This window comes from Anser cygnoides, chromosome 3 (assembly GCF_040182565.1).
Source record: "Anser cygnoides isolate HZ-2024a breed goose chromosome 3, Taihu_goose_T2T_genome, whole genome shotgun sequence".
In the NCBI taxonomy this organism is placed as follows: Eukaryota; Metazoa; Chordata; class Aves; order Anseriformes; family Anatidae; genus Anser; species Anser cygnoides.
In genome coordinates, this window is record NC_089875.1 from 60,114,069 (window position 1) to 60,134,770 (window position 20,702).

Sequence of the window (20,702 nt, forward strand, 5' to 3'; positions counted from 1 at the left end):
TCTCATTTTGTGCTTATTTCTTTGTAAGAGATAAGGACAGGATCCTTCTGGCGAAAGAATGAGACCCCAGGGATGAAAAAAAGTCAGGAAGGTCTGCTTGCAAAAAACAGACGCTGCATGTGGCCAGATGCCTGTGACACCGAACCGTGCCGCGGCAGAGAGACGGCACAGCGCCTGCCTGCCTCCAGACCGAGGGCTCGACTGCTTCCCCTGGTCAGGAAACCTTTCCTTCGAGGCAGAACAAAGCTACCACCCCGAAACAAGGGCAGGGCCTGGCGCAGGACGCTCCTGTCAGCGAGGGGAAGGAGGCCGGGCACGGCCCCGCCGCGCTGCCCGCACCCGCCCCCTGGCGGCGCCCGGAGACGGGGCCGGGGGTCTCCGGGCCGGGCAGGGCTGGGGGTCTCCGGGCTGGGGGTCTTCGGGCTGGGGGTCTCTAGGACGGACAGGGCCGCGCCGAGCCAGCCGGGCCCGCCTCATAAACGAGGCAAATGCAGAGCAAACGCAACGCTGGTGGGGGCCTGTGAGCTTTCTGCCACCGGGAGCTTGTGAACTTCTCCCAGGCTGGAGGGATCGTAGGGGCCAGAAGGCAGTCAGCAGAGCTGGTGTGTTTTTTTTTTTTTCCCTGAAGGGCTAGCCTGCAGAAGGGGTCAGGCTGGAAAAGTCCTGTTGTGGAGCCAGTTGTGGTAGCTGGATGCCTGGTAGCTGTCTCTGGCCAGGCAGTGGTGCACCTCCATGTTCCTGGTAGAGTATGGTCTCCTGGGCCCATGCTTTAACAGGCGTTAGGTATGGTTAAATATGTTAAATATCAGGCAGAAATATGCCTGATCCGTGGATGTGTGAGCTCAAAGGGGGAGCTCAGCAGGACTAGCCCGTTGCCTTCCTGCAAGACTCAGTAATACCCTCAAATACCTGCAAAGCAAAGGCTGATGGTGAGACACATTGCTGGTGTGATGCAGGAGGCTAAACCAGGGAAGTGGAATGCTTCCTCTGCCTTAGATCTCTACATTCTTCTCACAAACCTGTATAAATTCATGCGTTCTCCCATGTTAATAATGCGTGCCTGGAGGATTTATTTTCATGATGCATGTATAACCTACTAACGTAACATTTGTGCGTAGTTCATATTAATGTACTCGTTTGCTTCTGCAAACAGGTTGCCACGCAAAGTACAGCAAGCTATATCAGTGTAAGAATATGAGCACAGGTGTGTGTGTATTCTTAGAGACAAATACTGTTTTATTTTTAATTTGAAAATATAAAGGCTGGACTGCGATGTGTGTCCCTGGTTAAGGCAAGCAACGCCAAGCGATGGAGGGGGGAGTCCTGTCGCCTTTCACACATCGCTCTGTGGTGCTTCAGCTACACAGGACCCCAAAACATCTCACACAGCACACGGGCAGAGTAGGACTGGGGGACCTATGGCTGAGTGACCAAACTTGCTTTTTCTTTCCTCTTGCTGCAATAAACGCATTCCTCACTCCATCATGCTCTGCACTGCGCATGGGCAACTGAGTGCAGGGGAAGTGAGGGTGGTGTGCTTGGTGGTGCCTGCCCCAGAGCATGGATCGGCTGGCAGCCTCTTAGGAGGAGGACGGAGAAGATACAACAGAAATAGGAAACTAGCTGGATTCTCGTACCTTGTGACTGCAATTTTTCAGGCAGTAGAAACTGCTACTGAGGTCTACTACACAGATCAACAAGCTTTTCTAGTATTCAGCTGGTGATATGAATTAGATCAATGTTTAAACATTTTTGCAGTTTCTTGTGCAACTCCTTTTTTATTATCATTTGACTATTAGCTAAATATTAAGTAAGTATTCCCATACATCCTGTCTGGGGATATGCAAATCAATAAAATAAAACCTTACATATGTGTGCTCTTCCTGTTTGTTTCAGTTTTTATGCATTTCTTTAAGACTATTCAGCATTTCTCTGACCCAAAGAAATGCTAAAATAACTTTGTTTTTCTTAGAAAATAAGTAGCAAAATAGTTTATTTAGGAAATAAACCCATGGACTGTCATGTGTAAATAGATTTATACAGAAAAATAAGCCAAAAGTATACCAGGAAGTTGTTTGGGTATGGGATTTCTATACGTATGTAAGCACATACACACTGGATTAATACAAGGAGCAATATAACTGTTGCCATTTCTGACAGGAATTACTTGTGGTATTGGTGGGAGTTCAGTGCCCATACATTAACTTTCCTTTTTTGAAAGACTACCCATAGCCAAAAAGCTAAGTCACACTCTCCATGTGTGACTCTCCATGTCACACTTCAAGGCTAAAGCATATGCACTGGACAAGGAGGAAAGGAATTTTCTTGCCTATGCATCCTCTTTGTCTCATTTTACTCATCAGCAGTGAAGAACAGCAGCACTGTTTTCTGACGATTGTAGGCAACAAGAAGTAAGCACTAGATGGCGGCATATAGTAACAAAAGGCCACTCGTGCGTTCTTATGCTGCTATATTCATACACACACGTTATTATTTTTATACAACCGATCAGTCGCTTCATGGACAAATTCATGTGGACAGGCCAATGCGTCAGGACAACCTACTTTGTTACTGGTTATAACAGGAATCTTGATTGTTCTGTGTACTGGTAGTGGGGATGCTCGGATGATGAGGGATTTTTGGCACGGCGCATAGCAGAGTTTTGCACAGCAGCTCTTCACAAAACCAGACTGAACAGTGCATTGTGGTCAGCACTGAGCCTGAGCTAGTATGTCCTCATCTGCCCTCTTGTATGAGACCCATCCTAGTTATAATGAAGGCTGAGGAGGATATTCCCTGCCTGAGGGGAGGAGTTCTTGGCTCAGCTGGAGATGATGCTGGAAGTCCCAGATGTGGAGTACCCATCAGTCTGTCTGTGCCCGGCCTTGCTGTTGTCTGGGAGATAAAAGGTAAAGCAAAAGTAACATCTCTCTACCCCGCTCCCCCAGAAGAGAAGTCCACAGATACCAAAAGAGGACTGTGCTGAGTTAACCTTGGCTAACAGCTGAATGCCCACTCAGTGGCTCACTCACAGCCTCCTCCTCCCCCTCCCTGCCATCTCCTTTCCCCAGCAAGACAGAGGGAGAAAATAAGATGAGAAAACTCATGGGCTGAGATAAAGACAGGGAGGTTACTTACCAGTTACTCTTGCAGGCAAAACAAACTCAACTTAGGGAAAATCAATTTAACTTATTGCCAGTTAAAATACATCTGATAAATGAGAAACAAAAAGACAAACATTAACACAACACCTTTCCTCCCCCCTTTCCCAGGCTCAATGTTACTCCTTCACTCTGGACTCCTCTACCACCCTCCAAGCAGTGCAAGGGGAGCAGGTCAGTACATGGAGTGCTCTTTGCTGCTCCTTCCTACTCACACTTTTCCTCAGCTCCAGTGTGAGCTTACCCACAGGCCGCAGTTCCTGTCAGGAAAATTCTGTTGTGGTGTGGGCTCTCCACAGGCTGCAGTCCTTCAGGAATATCCCTCTGCTCCCGCGTGAGTCCTGCATGGGCTGCAGTGTCGATCTGCTCCACCATGAAGCACCTCCTCCTCCTCTTTTCTCTGACTTTGATGTTCCCTCTGCTGCTTCCCACTTTTTTTTTCCTCTTCTTTTTTTTTTTTTTTTTTCCCTCCTCAGTCTCTAGAAATCACAGAAATGAAATAGTTAGCATATCTACCAAGGTTTGAGCTTTCTTTCATTAATCCATTGGGAATGGCTTGCCCTTGGATGCACTGGGAAGGGCACCTGATAGCGAGGCCCCACTGAACAGCGGATGGCTATGAGGTGCCTCTTTTTTTGTTTTTCATGGGATCCCCTCTGTGTATGCCTTAGAAAACACTGACCAAGGACACTTCTGGATAGTTTCACAAGGCAAAAAGTAGGCCTGTGTCCTGAAAGGTAGGTCAAAGAGGTGTATTTGTCCATATATTTGTTTATTGTACTTCTGTGGACATGATCAAACCAAAAAGTAGTTTTTTAATTTATTTTTTTTAAATTTATTATTATTTTTTTAATTTCTTTGTTTGCTTGTTTGTTTTGTTTTATTTTGTCTCACTTAGTAATCCCATCATCTCTGTTGCTAGTAGGTCTCTCTACCTGTATAGTGAGCTCTGTAGGTCAAGCTGTTTCTTTGCTCCATGTTCCTCAGTTTTGCATAAAAAACAGAAAAGGTAGCAGGCAGGCTTTCTGAGCCACAGGGTACATCTGATGAGGACGTTATGGGTTTAGTGTGATGGAGGGATCTTTTCAAAGGTGACACAAGGGATTTTGGTATGTGGTTACATTTTACTGGCCACGTCAGCACTGCTGTATGTTGAAATGCTTCTTCCCCAAGACCGGCCATGGACTTGTCTCACTATTGCCAAATCAAGGTAAAGATAGCTTAGAGGTGCTTCTGCATATTATAGTGGTGTAATATCTCTTCTCCACAGAAAATCCAGTGACTCATGCCAGAGAGCAAACTTTTGCTGTCAGACAAAAAGAGATAGTAGTTCTGTCAAGAGAAAAAGTATTGCTGTGGTCAATTAAGTCTACAGTGAAAGTCAGAAACAGGACATCTCTAGTCACTGCAACCTAGAAAATCAGACTTTAATTCATTTGCATTGTCTGTACCCAGTAAGCCTTTGAAATACTTTTGAATATTACTTATACAGTATCAGTCCTCTCATGCCCTCAGTTCTTGGTATGGTCTGAACTAGGGCCTTAGTAAACCTAAAACATCTGTAAGGAAACTTGAAATGATGCAGTGATTTCAGTGGATCAGGCAAATAGGAAGTTAAGACCAATAACAATGACATCTTATGCCCACTACATAAGCAAGTTGCCTGTAGGTGAGTTATTTCAATGGTTCCCAGTGACTTGGCAGCAAGTCCACACCACTTTGAGCTGAAGACAGCCACAGAGGCGACTGTTGGGTAGGGATCACCCCACTGAGGCAGGGCCATAAATTACAATGGTCCCATTCACCTGTAACACAGCCCAAGCAGAACAGTAACACCATGGCCCTGGTCAACAGACTGAAGATAACACCACCACCTCCCATATGCTACTTGACTGCAGCAAGGTGTTGCCATTTAGCATTCTCTGAAAGTGTTTTCTTCTGCCATTTCTTTACTCAGGAATTAACTAAAAATGTACTCCTTTCTTTTAAGTGATTTTCTGGATCCTGATACCTTCTGCAGGTGTGGGAAAGTACAGGTGCCCATGTCTTAGCCAACGTGCCTTTTATAACCACTTTTACCCTTTTACGTAAAGGCAATCACCTTCCTTAAGGAATATAAATGCTAATTGTGCATTTTCAGAACTGGTTAAATGTATATGCATGGATATAGGTCCTTAGTTTTAGTTTCCTGTAGTTGAAAATGTTGACTCAATCTGTAAAGGAAATCTACTACTCATGTACTAAGAAACATTGCATAGTAAATATTGTTTTGCTTCTTTTGGCATTTAGAAATCAAAAAGTTATGTTAAAAATCCAAGGAAGAAATTTGAAAATCATTAAAAGAATTTGAAGTCTTACTTTCATAAAAGATCTTGACATTTTTGAAACCTGAATGCTTAACTTGTCACCAAAGAACTCTGGACAACAAATAGGAATATAGCGAAAGAAACCTAGACCTGCAATTAGCCTAACTTGGACTCGCACAGGTATTTCACTTTAACAAAAAACTGTAGCCTCAGTGTTTCTTTTTTTTTTTCTTTTTTTTTCCTTAATGAGACATTTAAACAGATCATCTGATAATGTCAGGAATTTCTCATCTTTTTTGTCTGAAATAGCATTTTGGCAAAATTGACAGGATATTGTGAAATATTTCTTTGATATTGCCTTTTTAATTTGGAAGTGTTCTGACAGTTGTTTTTTTTTTTCAACCACTCCAGGTGTGACAGAAATTTTTAATGCATTTTCATTATGACTACATGTTTTTTTCCTATAATTACAATATCCAGGCTGATTTCACAGGCAGAAAGTGGAAACCTGGCCTCACAAACAAAGAAAAACCTGGCATTGTCTTTATGATGGCAAGTTTTTTCCACCTACATTTCCTGGAGATATCTCATTATTGGCTCAGCAATTAAATTACTTCGTTTAAGGATTTTTTTTCCTGTATAGCAATTTATTTATTTCTACACAGACTAGATAGAGTATTATTATTATTATTATAAATAGAAAGCACTTAACAGTTTCTTGTGCATTTAGAATGTGAAAATTGTGGGTTCATCTGAAGAGAGTAGCAGAAGTTCAGGGCAGTTCTGCCTTGATCCTTAGCATTACTGCGTCCCTGTTACCAAGCATTATTACCAGTATCCAGCAATAGGAAATCTTTGCTTCTGTATCCATACCTGATAAAATATTTTAAACAGATTCATATTTCTTGACATTACACAATGAAATGTGAACACTTGGTAGAGCAGTGGATTAGAGCACTGGGGTATTCTGGAACAGTACTGTGGCACCAAAACTCTCTCTCCTCTCAGTTAGGCTGTGTTTCTGGTTACTGGCACTCATGGAGACTGATATGCACTGCTAGGGATTAAGAAAAAACAGTGATGGAGAATGGTAGGCAGGCTAGGCACTAGCTACCCAAAAAATAACTGACTCACGGGGGGTGGGGGGGTGGAATCGGTGCACCTTGTTGACCAGGACAACTGTCTTCAAAATCTTGTAGCAAATTCCCACACAGAGTCTAGGTGTTTTTTCTACACCTTTGCACTGCTACAGCAGTGAGATTTGAGTTTAGATTATTAGATCGTACATTCAAAACGAAACTACTGGAGTCAGCTGAGAGGACGTGTGATGAGATTTAGCTGAGGCTGAAGTAGTTCAATCAAATTTTTACCTTTTTCTTAGTCTTTCGGTAAAAGTAAGGCTCTTCTTCCAGAGCATGTGTTGTGAAAATGGTGACCACACATTTACTTACAAGATTTCATAAAAATTGGGCAAAACTTTATTTTTTTTTCTTGCTTAATGTCATGCCAGAAATCAGTATAAATCTCATATGATGCAAATAAATAGTTACACAACTGTCTCTAGGGACTTTTCTTATGCTGAACAGTGATTTATTTATTAACTTTTTGTCCATTTATGTCAATTGCCAGTAAGTCTGTTTTGTCTGTTGTTTCTAATAACATGACCAAGACTCATGCATATTCAGAGAAAATTAATGGTTGTAGCTTTCTAAAATTTGGAAATGAGAGATTTCTTGAGACCATCAAGGTAATCTTGCATCCCTGTTTAGTAAGTCCTTGATGAAACTGTCTGTTGTGATGCCAAATAGAAAGCGAGTTATGATTATGAAACTCTTTTTAGAGCTTTCTGGCCATAAGCTTAGCCCTGACCATGATCTTTTCACGCAGAAACACCATACCTTCACGAGATGAGGGTGTCTGTTGTTCACTGCACGAGCACTAGGAGGCATGATGAGGTATGTGTGCTTCTATATGACAGACATATCAGGCACCTGATCTAGTATATGAAAGTTTTATACCGAGCAGTGTCACTAGAAATGCTATTAAAAAAAAAAAAAAAAGTGAAGAAAAAAAAAGATTAGGCATTGCTAGGTTGAATGATTTCTCTAAGTTATATGGGAAATTTGTGGGAGACTCAGGAACTGAATTCATCAGTCTAGAGTCCCCAGATAACCCACAAAATTCTCTTATTCAGAGACAGGCATCTAGAAAGGATTCATAGTGTACCTGAATAGAAGGTAATGAACATTAAACTCCAGCGCCCTTGTTTTCTCTCTCCATGTAATGAATGCTTTGTTCACCTTTTCCATTTTTTTTTTTCTATGTGGCTATAAGTAGTACATATTCAATTGCTACATCAAATGTACCTTATTCTCACGGATACAAACTGTTTGTTGTGCATACCTGTAGCAGCTGTCACTAATTCCCATAAGCAGATATTTATATGATGTTATAAATGATTTATTTTTTCTTTAAGATGTGACACATAATGTCAAGGACGAATACTGACAAAAAAGCAAGCTGTGAGATACTGATTCAACAGGCTCAGGACTGCTCATCTGGAACCCAGGGCACCATGAGGTCAAGTACTTCCCTTTATTCAACCACACACAATACCCCTGGTTACTCTGTATTTTTAGTCTCAAACATTTTCTATCTTTGGTATTGGTTTTTGTTCCACCAACAATCCCAGTGTAAGAAAAGTTTTGAAGTGAAGAGCTGCCAGGAAGCTTTGGTGGAAGGTTTGTGGTATTAACCCAGACTTTACTGAGACATTTCAAGCTGCTGGCATGAGGCACCCCTGTGCTCCTCTGGCAGACGGGCAAAGCCATATAAATCTGTACTTAAATCTTCTTTAAACCTATATAAATCTTCTTTCTACAAGCAGGTGGAGGTGACACATCCCTCAGGAAAGTAGCAGAAATACAGCATGTAGCAGAGGGATTTTCAGGGACCCTTTTTTAAGGGAAAGCTGCAGTATATTGATAATCAACATCCCACATAGCTTGTGGTGCCCCTGGGGGTGGTAAGAATTTTGAAGGCTGCTCAGGTCAGTTTCAGTGAAATTTGCGTGAAGTTTGCGAAGAGATTTTTCTCTGATCTTCTCTTTTTGCAGTTCTAATCAATCAATGAATATGCTTAGGTAGGCAGATCCTCCTCTGCTGTGCTAGTAACCCAGCCTTCACAGCAATGGGTCTGAACCTGAGTACCTCCAGGGGACACTGGTCACTGAGAAAACTGTCACGGACTGCCTCCAGTGCTCAGGCAAGTGTGGGCTGTTTGCCTGATTCATCTGAGGTGCATCATCCCTCTTCTTTGCTTGCAGAATGAAACATGGGTTAGATCTCTTATGAAGTTCTGAAGAGTGAGCTATATTTTACTCATTGCTGGGGTATTTGTATACTGCATGAAAGTCAGCTACTGAAGATTGTGTTTTTTCTCCACCTTCAACAGGCACTGGAAAAAACAGGCACATCTGGATTTCCTTTTATAAAATGGATAGGGCATGAGAAAATTATTGAAGAGGGAGGAAACTTACAAATGGCAGCTATGGTTCTTCTCAAGCCAAAAAAAAAAAGGGGGGGGGGGGGGGGGGGGGGGGAAAAGTACAGAGTAATGGCAGGAAGTGGTTCTTGAGGGAACAATTCTCCCAGGCTCGCATGCCTTTTAAAGCCTTGATCACCTAAGCAGAACACAGCAGGTCTTGAAGGACCCGCGTGGGCTGTGGGCTCTACAGAACAGTATAGGGGCATGCTGCCAGTCTGTCCAAGGTGGGGAGGGAGAAAGGGCATGTGTGGCATTTGATGCCTCCTCAGCAAAAGGCAGGTATCAAAGAAACCTGTAAAGGGCTATAGGTGACTGAACTGTTTCTCTGGGAAGTCTAAGGAATGTTTTTTTCTTTCCTTGGCCATTAGGCAGAGGAGAAGCATTTTCAGCACTTTCCATTGAAAACAGCTGCAGCAAAAAAGGTGAAAATAGCTCAATATAAAGCACAAAGCCTGGGTGTGCTCCCAAGCAGAAGGTGAATAAAAGATATGCGCAGTTGGGTAGGCTGCTAATCACTTGGTGGAAACATTTCTTAATTATGCAACAGGCAGCCCTAAATAACCTCCTAGAAAAAATCAAACACTCCTTCCCTCTTGATTGTATAGTTTCTTAAAGAGGCAGAGAAGCACTGCAAGACAGCAGAGTCTGTCAGCCACGTCCATGCCATCGTTTTTCTTGCTAATGGTGGCTTGTCCTCATCAGTGTACTAACAGGAATGTGGACTTCTGCAACATTTTGTCCTTGGTCCTTCACCTGGTACAGAATAATGGTTGGCTGGGGACAAAATGCTGTGGTTGCTCTACAGCCATGTTTACAAATACTTCCACCAAGCACCACAGCAAATTACTTATAAAAAAAAAAAAAAGTATGTGGCACAAAAAAACGTGTCTTTTAGCTATTTTCAAACATTTCATGTCATTACATGAGAGCTGTGAAGTCCTGTGGGCTTCACAAAGCAATTGTGGTGCTTGTTTGCACCAGGGATGACAGCACACAGGCAGCAGGCGGGCAGGCTGCTGGCCAAGCAGACAGGAGGAGGCTGTGATGAGTGAGGGGGAGGCAAAAAAAATGGCTAAAAGAGGAACTGGGAAGGGGAATCTGCCCACAAGGAAACTTTTCTCAGCCAGCTATGTCACAGCACTCTCACTGCACGGCAGCAGCTGTGCTGACCACAGGCACTGCCCTGATGACTCGGGGTCCTCAGCACATGCAGTGGCTTCCCAGCACAGGCAGGCAGCACCGAGACTGTGCCAGGGGAAAGCACAGAGATGAAGACATCAGGACGCCAAAACAGATGGGAGACCGTGCACACGGCAAAGCTGTGGAGATCTGCCAGCCCCTGGATGACAGTGGAGTGGTGGGAACTGAAGGCATCCTTTGGGGGTATCAGATGGTGTGTGTGATGTGCTGGCTCCAGCCACAGGCTTGACTCCCATCTGAAGTTTTCTGGCAGTGACAGCTTTTGAAATGGATGGAAGTACCTCATGACGTTTTGGAAAAATGTGACAACATTGTCACGTTACTTGGAGAGATGTGGCTGGAAGTATGAGTGATGTCTGAAACATCTGACCCTGAGCTGAAATAAAGAACAATTGAGACTTATGTACAAGCATTCGAGCCTCAGGTACACAGACGTGTGAGAGACTCCTAGATAAAGTGTCTGAGGAACAAGAACTATTTTCACGTGGGAAAGGAAGAGGTTGCATGAATCATGGTAAACTTCCAACTTAGATTTTACAGTAGTGAGGGTTGAGACAGTAGAGATACCATCTAGAAGTTGATTTTTTTTTTTGAAACACATATCTGTGCAAATGTTATATTTCGGAAAAAAAAAAAAAAAAGTGACCAAAGACAGAATAAACCACTCTGTTTAGCAAAACAGCTGCATGATCTGCTAAACCCAGTCTTGTGATGACAAGCCACATGAAATCTGTGCAGATAAGTCATCACCAGTGGCTAGTTTCCCCTGTGTCTCACTGACAAGGGGAGGGGAGGAGGAGTTTGTGTAATTAATAGGCAAGGGAAAAGTAGGGGACACTTTTTAAAGTCATCCCTGATTACTCTCAAGTGGGTATTGATCGAATGACATCAGATATGCTTTTATATTCGTATTCCTCTGATTAGAGGAATTTGGACATGATCCAAGCAGAAGTAGAGGAGCTGCTAGGTGGTCCAGTGGTAAAGCATCCCACCCACCACAGCATCCTTAGCAGGGAGGAGGAGGTGAGACAGGGGGAGACCCTCTGCTGAGATGAGCCCCTGCACTGCCAGTGGGCATAGAGAACAGACTCGTCCAGCCTGGGTGAGTACTTAAGGGCGGATTTTTTAAGATTTTCACATGTGGTTTTTGATTAAGCCAGAATTAGGAGGACAAAAATGACTATCTGAAGGTTGGAAAAAATCACCTGTCATTTGTTCAGGAAACTCAGGTTATTCTGTGACTATGCAAGCGTGGTTTCTGGGTGTGGTGTGACTTATCTTTTCCTGTTTCTCACTGTTATTCAGTGAGATGATGTCTTTAAATTGCAGTTATTAACTTTATGTGGTAAACTTAATTTTGGTGACAAAATAAATAATGCTGTAAGCAAGATCTCATTTTCCTCTCACTATTTGCTTTAGTTAGGTAACTTATTTATAGAAGAAGGCAAGGTACAATATAAATATACACTGTCCTTTTTTAATCAGCCTTTCAGTAATATTGTATTGTGTCAGGCAACAGCTGTATGTTAAAGCTTTGACATTATATACAATGATAGTGCAATGTTGTTTTGACTGAGGTAATTTTACAATGGTGAGCTGCAATCTTAGTTTAAAAAAAGAAAATCAGCAAAACACTCTGCTTTTTTTCTTCACCCTGATCACAGTTTTTCAGAGAAAATCAGTTACAGTTTTTTTTTGTTTGTTTGTTTGTCTTTTTAATGGCAGTTTCCTTTAAATTACAAAGCCTGAAAATATTTGGCACACAGATGCTCTGGCTCACTGCTGTGAGCAAGGGTACGCACAGTCTTGCACACCTGTCTGTCCCACGTGACTGGTGCGGTATAAATATGTTTATCCAGGCTTGTACCTCTAACTCTCTGTAGAATCATTTTGAGAACGGGTGAAATGGATGAACCAGAGTTTAAAGGCATAAAGTTGTGTCCTTGTGGGTGAATGGGGTGGTATCAGTGGTTAGAAACTTGCGCCTAGCTCACACTTCATCGCACGGCTTGGGCATGAGTGAGCAGCCTGGCTGGGCAGGACAGGCACCGCTGAGTTTCTTCCTCCCATGCTGGAAACATGCTTGCCTGGGGACTTTTTAAAACTTTTTCTTTCAAAATTCACAGGAAATGAGGCAAAATCTAACAAACAAACAAGCAACAAAAAAACAAAACCCCAAGAGATTCTGCTAGGCTCTATATGTGGAAGCAGCAAAGAGATTTCAAGAGTTTTTTCCACGCATCATAAAGACACTGGGCTGTATTTTAGGTCATGCTGGGCGAAGTGATGGAAGTCAAGCTGAGCCATGCATGGTTGCCCTGTGGGGCTGCCCCTGTCCCCCAGCAGCAGGAGGTGCACTAGCTCTTACCTGGCACCAGTGTGTCCTGCTGCACTGGCCCCCAGGACGCAGGGGCAGTGCTGGGGTTTGCCGGCATACAGAGTACAGGAAAAGAAATGGGAATAAATCAGAAGATGGAAATAACTAACTAAATGCATGAAAAGGAAGTACATGATGAGCAGATTCATCCACTTCTGGCATTGTTCAAGAGCCCTTGGCTTGCTCTCTTGCCTTGTCCCACCTCCCCAACCCACAGGAGGCCCAGCCCCAGCAGGTGACAGGGAGGGAAGATGGCTCCCCACAGAAACGTCTCAGCCCTGGAGGGGCTGCGGTGGCCTCGTCTGTGGGCACAGCAGCGTAGATTCCACAGGCAGTGTGGTGGGGAGGAACAGGTGTCACAAGGCAGAGGGAAAGGCCATCTCCTAGCCATGCTTTACCATAGCAGCTGTAGCTGTACCACCAGGATGGTGCCTGCCAGCTGAACCCAGGAGTAAGCTTGTGTGGTTCTTCTTGACAATTAATTCTTTTTAAAGAGGCAAATCTATAATCTCTTGTAGTCATGAACAGGAAACCCCCTCTTTGCAAATGTCCATGACAAAGCACCATTTACACTCCTCCCAGATGGACTGTCCAGAGAAGAAAATTCCTCCTCAGACCTACCAGACCCAAATCTTTTGGAGAAAGATAGTCCTGGGTTGTCCTCGGTCCTCGGAGTTGCAACCTGGAGACACTGTAGCTGAGAGGGACAGGGAAATAGAATCATAGAATCATTAAGGTTGGAAAAGACCTCTGAAATCATCTAATCCACCGTCCACGTACCACCAATATTGCCCTCTAAACCATGTCCCCAAGTACCACATCCACCCTTTCCTTCAACACCCCCAGGGACGGTGACGTCACCACTTTTCTGGGCAACCCATTCCAATGCCTGACTGCTCTTTCTGAGAAGAAATGTCTCCTAATTTCCAACCTAAGCCTCATCTGGCGCAACTTGAGGCCATTCCCTCTAGTCCTGTCACTAGGTATCTGTGAGAAGAGGCCAACCCCCAGCTCTCCACACCTTCCTTTCAGGCAGTTGTAGAGAGCAATGAGGTCTCCCCTGAGCCTCCTCTTCTCTAGACCAAACAACCCCAGTTCCCTCAGCTGCTCCTCACAGGACTTGTGTTCCAGGCCCCTCACCAGCTTTGTAGTCCTTCTCTGGACACGCTCCAGGGCCTCAATGTCCTTCTTGTACTGAGGGGCCCAAAGCTGAACACAGTACTCGAGGTGTGGCCTCACCAGAGGAGAGTACAGGGGGACGATCACCTCCCTGGTCCTGCTGGCTACACTATTCCTGATACAAGCCAGGACGCTGTTGGTCTTCTTGGTCACCTGGGCACACTGCTGGTTCATGTTCATCAACCAACACTCCCAGATCCTTTTACTCTGCACAGCTTTCCGGCCACCCTGCCCCAAGCCTGTAGCACTGCATGGGGTTGTTGTGACCAAAGTCAAAACCGGCACTTAGCCATGTTGAACCTCATCCCATTGGCCTCTGCCCATCGATCCAACCTGTCCAGGTCCCTCTGCAGGGCCTTCCTAACCTCCAGCAGATCGACACTTCTCCCCAGCTTGGTGTCACCTGCAAACTTACTGAGGGTGCACTCAATCCCCTTGTCTAAATTGTCAATAAAAGAATTAAAGAGGATGGGCCCCAAAACCGACCCCTGGGGAACACCACTGGTGACCGGTTGCCAGCTGGATTTCACTCCATTCACCACTACTCTCTGGGCCCGGCCATCCAGACAGTTTTTAACCCAGGAGCAGGCCCTGGGCCAGAGCTGCAGCCCGTGGAGAGGAGACCAAGCATGAGCAGGGGGTCTGGGGGGAGCTGCTGCCTGTGGTACAGACCCATGTGGGAGCAGTTCTTGAAGAGCTGTTGCCTGTGGGCAGCCGCCGCAGGCTCAGTTCGGGAAGGACGGCATCCCGTGGGAGGGACCCCGCGGGGAGCAGGGGCAGAGAGAGACCATGAGGGAGCAGCGGAGATGAAGCGTCAGGGACTGACCGCAGCCCCCATTCCCTGTTCCCCTGTGCTGCTCAGGGTGGAAGGGGGGGGGGGGGGGGGAGGATATAGAAGAGGGTGGATGAGGGGAAGGAGTTCTTTGTGTGCTTTTTTTTTTTTTTTTTTTAGTTTCTCATTGCTCTAGCTTGTTAGTAATAGGTAATAAATTTAATTAATCTCCCTATGTTGAGTCAGTTTTGCCCATGATGATAATTTCTGAGTGATCTACTTGTCCTTATCTCAACCCTATTCCATTGTATTTTCTCCCCCTTTCTCTTTGAGCAGGGGGAGTGAGAGAGAGGTTGTGGTGGAAGCTCAGCTGCCCAGCTGCGTAAAACCACCACGCCCTCCTGACTTCACCAAGAACAGAGAACTCTACCATTTTGTGGTCGCTCTGCCCAAGACAGCTTCTGACCTCCACATCTCTCACCAGTCCTCCTCTGTTTGTGAACAGGAAGTCTAGCGGGGCACTCCCCCAGTAGGCTCACTTACCAGCTGTGTCAGGATATTGTCTTCCACACACTCCAGGAACTTCTTAGACTGCTTCTTCTGGGCTGTATGGTATTGCCAGCATATGTCTAGGAAGCTGAAGTCTCCCATGAGAATGAGTGCTGATGATAGCATGACTTCTGCAGCTGTTTGTGGAACACCTTGTCTGTCTCTTCATCCTGGTTTGGTGGTCTATAACTGACCCCCACCAGGATGTCTGGCTTGTTGGCCTTACCCCGATCCTTACCGACAGGGGCTCGACCTTATCATTCTGAGCCCTGAGCTCTACAACATCTAAACACCCTCTAATATAGAGAGCCATGCCAATGTCCCTCCTTTGTTGTCAATCCCTTCTGAAGAGCTTATAGCCATCCATTGCAGCACTCCACTTGTGGAAGTCATCCCACCATGTGTCAGTGATGGCAACTAAGTTGTAGTTTGCTTGCCACACAAAGCTCCAGCTCCTTCTGTTTGCTGCCCATGCTGTTGTATTGGTGTAGATGAACTTCAGCTGAGCCATTCAGAGATAATAGACAATGCTCTTGAGAAAAAGAATTCACAGACTTCCCATGGATTATCTCTTTTTTGCTTATACCCCTATGTAAATCTCATTACAAATGCATGAATTGCTGTTTCTAAAATTAATGCTTTCCTCCTGAAAGTTTTCAGTGACCAGATGGAGGAAACCCATAACACATTTTTTCTCTCTTATTTAACACAGGAAAATATTTGATTTTTTTTTTTTCAACTGTTTGCAGTTTGTTTAGCCTTTGTACAACCTGACAATTGAGTGGAGCTACAAATGAAGGCCACCATATTTTTTAGGTTGAGTGTCTGAAGGATCATTTTCTCTGCTATGCTGGAACAGCCCAGTAGCAAGAATATGGCAGTGGAGCTTGATGAATTGTGCAGACACGTAGGAGGAGGGAACTTTTTGCATTACCACATAATGCCAAAACCTGACGGTTGAACTGTAACCCAGTACACACTGTGTGTCATCCATTTGTTCATTTGACATCTGAGTTGTTTATAGCATGAACACTTCTCTCCCACATACAGGGATTGAAACTCCACAAAGTCGAGCACCAGATGGCAGAAGATACAGTGGTTTACATGTTTTGGACAGAGGGTAGGTAAAAAAAGATTGCCTGGCATGAAACTTTGCTAAGGGCTTGACTTTGTTTATTTTTCATGGGGTTTAGATTGGTACATAGAGACTACAAAAAGTTAATGACATTGAAGAGCTTTTATATTGTAGGTCATTTTTGGCCTGTGTAAAATGATTAGATCTTTTACAATATAATTCCACTTTACAGAAAGAGAACGTGAACATGTAGAAGGATGAACTTAGGAACACTTTGGATATCTTCTCTAGCCAAGTTACACTCACATTGAGGGAAAATCAAAGGTTAGCAAAACTAAAGGCAATAAAGAAGTTTTTATCATCAAATTCATCTCAGCAGCAGTAAATATCTCCTCTGGAGATAAACAATTCTATAAACATACAGGGAAAAAGTGTTCAGTAAACATCCTGGTTCTGTATTTAATGTTCTCCTTAAATTATTAATGCAATGGAAAATACTGTTCTTGTGTGATATAAGTAAATAACATCATTTCTTCTTGAAGGCAACTTACACCCACAAATCCTACAACAGTTGTTTGAAGAAGGGAAATAGTTCATGTCATTCTAAGTTAATTAATAGAATAAAACACCTTTTTTTAAAAAAATAATGATTCCATGAATAGCTGACAGTAGTTACTAGAATGGTTAATAAAAGTGATTATGTACACTTTTGTGAGGTATTTAATTCAATATTATACAATATTCTGATAGAAAAATATAGCAATTCTCACTGCCAGAAACAGCACACACATTAAACTGAGAACTGACATCCTGGCAAAATTATTAATAGATTGGCAATGAGAAATCTTCAGCACATGACTTCTCTAGTTATTTTCTGCAGAGATCAGTGCCAGATTTGGTTTAATTCAACAGTTTCATCTGTGGCCAGGAAGAAAATATTAAGTCATTACTGATAAGATAAAATAAGTAACTAAATAAATAAATTAAAAAAAAAAAAAAAAAAGAAAAAAACAGAAAGATTGGGAAACCGCTAAAAATGGAGGAGACAGAAGATTCTGTAAAACAGGCAGTGTAAGATAGGTGGATTAGCAATCTAGATCCGCTGAAACAAATGCTTTTTAATACAGACAAATATACAAGGGGTATTAGATCCTGAAAACCACAAAAGAGGGTAGGGGGGCACAATGGGCAAATACCTCAATATGTGTTCACTGTTTGTTGCAGGGGTAAATCAGAATTATGCAGTTCTTGTATATATAAGCAAGCTAGGAGAAGAGGTGTTTTTTGCCTGTGTGTTTCTCATTGCTTAGACTTTTTTTCCATGCTAATAACTTTTTACTGGTACTTCCCAGTTCTCACTGAGATCAGAATTTTATCTTTATTAGGAACATTTTCCACTGTAAAAAGGGTGTTTATTCATTGATTGTGGCAATAAATCACTGCAAAAAAATAGATAACAGCTAGCTAGAAAGGAGATGAACTTCTCACTTCACTTCCTTGTTCATGCCACAATGGTTTATTCTCATCTCCCTTGATAACTTTGAAAACCTCAGAGTAAACAAATGGGTCATCTATTTCCCCCTCAGTTTATAACATTAATCATTGTATAAGCTGGATACAAATTCCCTGGTACATCTCCATCTTTATGATTCAAAGAAGCTAAACATAATGATCTGCAGCCAACTGAGTGAGGCGTGCAGAGAATTGTGGCCCAGTACTTTTTCATGTAGTTTGACAACATTTCAGATCTTTTGCTCAGTTAACAAGAGAGATTGGTGATGGAGCCAGGTAGTTCTTTGATATAATTCCAACCACTGCGAAGGAAAATCTTGTTTTCCTGAATGCATTATTAATGCAAGTGTGGCATATATTTTCCTTGGTAACAATGCCAAGTATCTTGCAGTTAACAATTACTCCAAACAGCCCTGCTCCGATATTACTGCACTCCGATTTTCTACAGTGGGAACACAACATACCTGAGCTGGGAACTATTTAGGAATTCAAATACATTTCTGTAACACCGGTAAGCTAACTGTGTAAATGATAACAGAGTGGGCTTATGATATAGCTGATTGCTTAGTGCAGAGACAAGTATCTTGTTCTACATGTTCTTTTGGGGCAAGTTTCTTCTTGGTTCCTCTATATCTCATGGAGTACCTGAAAGAAAACAAGATAAAGTTAGTTCAGAAAAATGCTAGAATCTCTAAAGTTGGCATTCATCTGATCCCCACATTACATTGTTGGTGGGGATCAAGTACATCATCAATACAGATAGAAATATTAAGTATAATTAGTTAAGTATTGTATCTTTCACCTCAGGATCATATTATAATCATTAATGAATATAATCTCATAACTACTGAGGTGAGTCAGGTGAGTGTTAGTTCTTCAATTTCTTGCAGAACAAATAGATACATGGAAGATGTGAGAGGTTACTTCCCCCAGCTATGCAAGGCATTTAAATGCCTAAGAGCTGTTGATTTCAGGAGGCATTAATTGGCATATATTTTAATGATTTCTGTGGTTTGCCCATCATCAAAATCTGAGTAGTCAGTAGGCTACAAAGTAAAAGGTAATCTGTGCATTGCCCTGATTTTCTAACTTTCTTCGAGAGGAAACATCACCTTAGAAATAGTGTGTGGGATACATCTCATCAAATGTGTCACCTTTACAGTGTAAACATCTACATCTGAACTAGTCATCGGGATGCTACTTATAGTCAAGGGAGAGAAGGACAAGTAAGTTGAATTCCACTCTGGGTGCCTGCGCCACAAAAGCAGAATGCCAAAGTGCAGCTTACACCAGCTGTGGTCATCCACTTACCCTTGCCTCTCATATTTGCTATCCTGAGATTCACCGGAAAAAATTACGAAGTGTATCCAGGGGATTTCCACGCAGTCCTTGATGCTATCTTTAGAGTGCTCTAATGCAGTTTCAGAATAAAGAACTTGTTTGTACTTTTTCTTGTGTCTACTTGTCTCTGCTTCACCCAGCTCAAAACAAGAGAGTTTATAGATTAAACACTTACTGGTTCCACAAAGTTATCAGCTCCTGTTTTTTCTGTCCTCTCTGATGTCCTGCAATTATTTCCCAGTTATTATAGGCTTTGATGGTTTAATTTTATATACAGATGATATTTTCCTCATTGCAGTATTAAAACAGATTTATTCAACCATTTATAAATTAACATGCATTTTCAAATAGCTTGTTTCTTTTAAACTCTGCAAAAAATGTCATGATCAATATGATTTAGTTACACCTCCCCTAGCACTGAAAATATTTAGTTGAAATAACCTGAAACACAACAGAAAGAGCATGCCAATAAAAAGAGTTTAGGAATAATTCCTGTTCTGACAGCTATGCAACAGATGTTACTATTACAGGCTGAAACTTCAATGTAGAGAATAAAAAAAAAAAAAAAGAGAGAGAGAGAGATGAAACCTACCTATATTTTCTATATTTGGTGGGGTTTGATGAAAGCTTAATTCAAAATTATTTCCAAATAGGAGGCATTGATAACTCAAAAAAGATAAAAAGATAAACATTATGAAATATAGAAGGTAAGCCCTTTGCAGAACTTGGCCGGACTTCTGCATTTCTACAGATGTAGCCATCTGCAAGACGAAGAAGACAAGCACAAAGAGGAGCATTAGGGGCTGGACATTTTCAACAAGCTGCACTTGGGATCCTCAACTTCTCCAAAGACCACGAAGCAGAGGAATGTGTTCTCCCCAGAAACTGACCCAGGAGCACCCCGGTCTACTGTGAGGGTGGGGGAACAGCGAGACAGAAGCCATCAGAGGACAGAGGGAAACCACAGGTACCTTGGGGAGTTGAAGCTGGAAATGCTGTGCCACCTACAGCACGTGTAGACACTTCTATAAATGCACGCATAGCTGTGCAGTGGAAAGTATCATGAAGCTCTGCACAATAAAGATCAGCTTGTTCTTGGTCACAGCTGCTGGTGGGTTGCTATTCCGGGAGAGGAAAGCCAGCTTGGATGAAAGAACGTGTGACAGTGAGGTAACTCAACATGGCGGGTGACGTGGCTGTTGTAGTCGACTTATAACGTGCAGACACATGGAAAACTAAAACCCTGAGGAGAACTGAGTGCACAGTGTAGCCCAGTGTGGACATCTGACTTAGCCCCTGTGCAGGGAAGAGGAGCAAAGCTCAAAGTCTGAAGTAATGGCAAACCGAACTGAAAGTTGGTTAATTCAATAGTGAAACTCCAATAATATGAAATTCTGCCTTAATAGGTCTTCCCTGCTGAGTGCCTAAAAGAAAGCGTGAGAGGAGGAAAATTCTGGTGATGAATACATTAAGTTTGACATTCACGTAGACTCGGGTATGGCTGAGCCTGATGGGCCCGAGCAACCTGCCTGGTCTGAGTAATGCATTTTGAACTTACATGGTGCACACTACTGGTATGACTCAAACGCACAGGAGCGCTGGCAAGCACCGGAGGCTTTCCTGCCTCCAAGCACCTAACCCAGCACCAGCCTTGGAAGAGAGCAGCTCTGCCAGGGGTCACCAT

At 43.1% G+C, this 20,702-nt stretch overlaps 1 long non-coding RNA gene across 1 annotated transcript; it reads left to right on the forward strand.

Moving 5' to 3' along the window:
* Positions 1-10,720: 10,720 nt before the first annotated feature.
* Positions 10,721-19,912, forward strand: LOC136790448 (uncharacterized). The gene is made up of 3 exons (XR_010830374.1): positions 10,721-11,315; positions 16,141-16,210; positions 19,770-19,912. It is a non-coding gene; the product is annotated as an uncharacterized lncRNA (long non-coding RNA).
* The last annotated feature ends 790 nt before the right edge of the window (positions 19,913-20,702 follow it).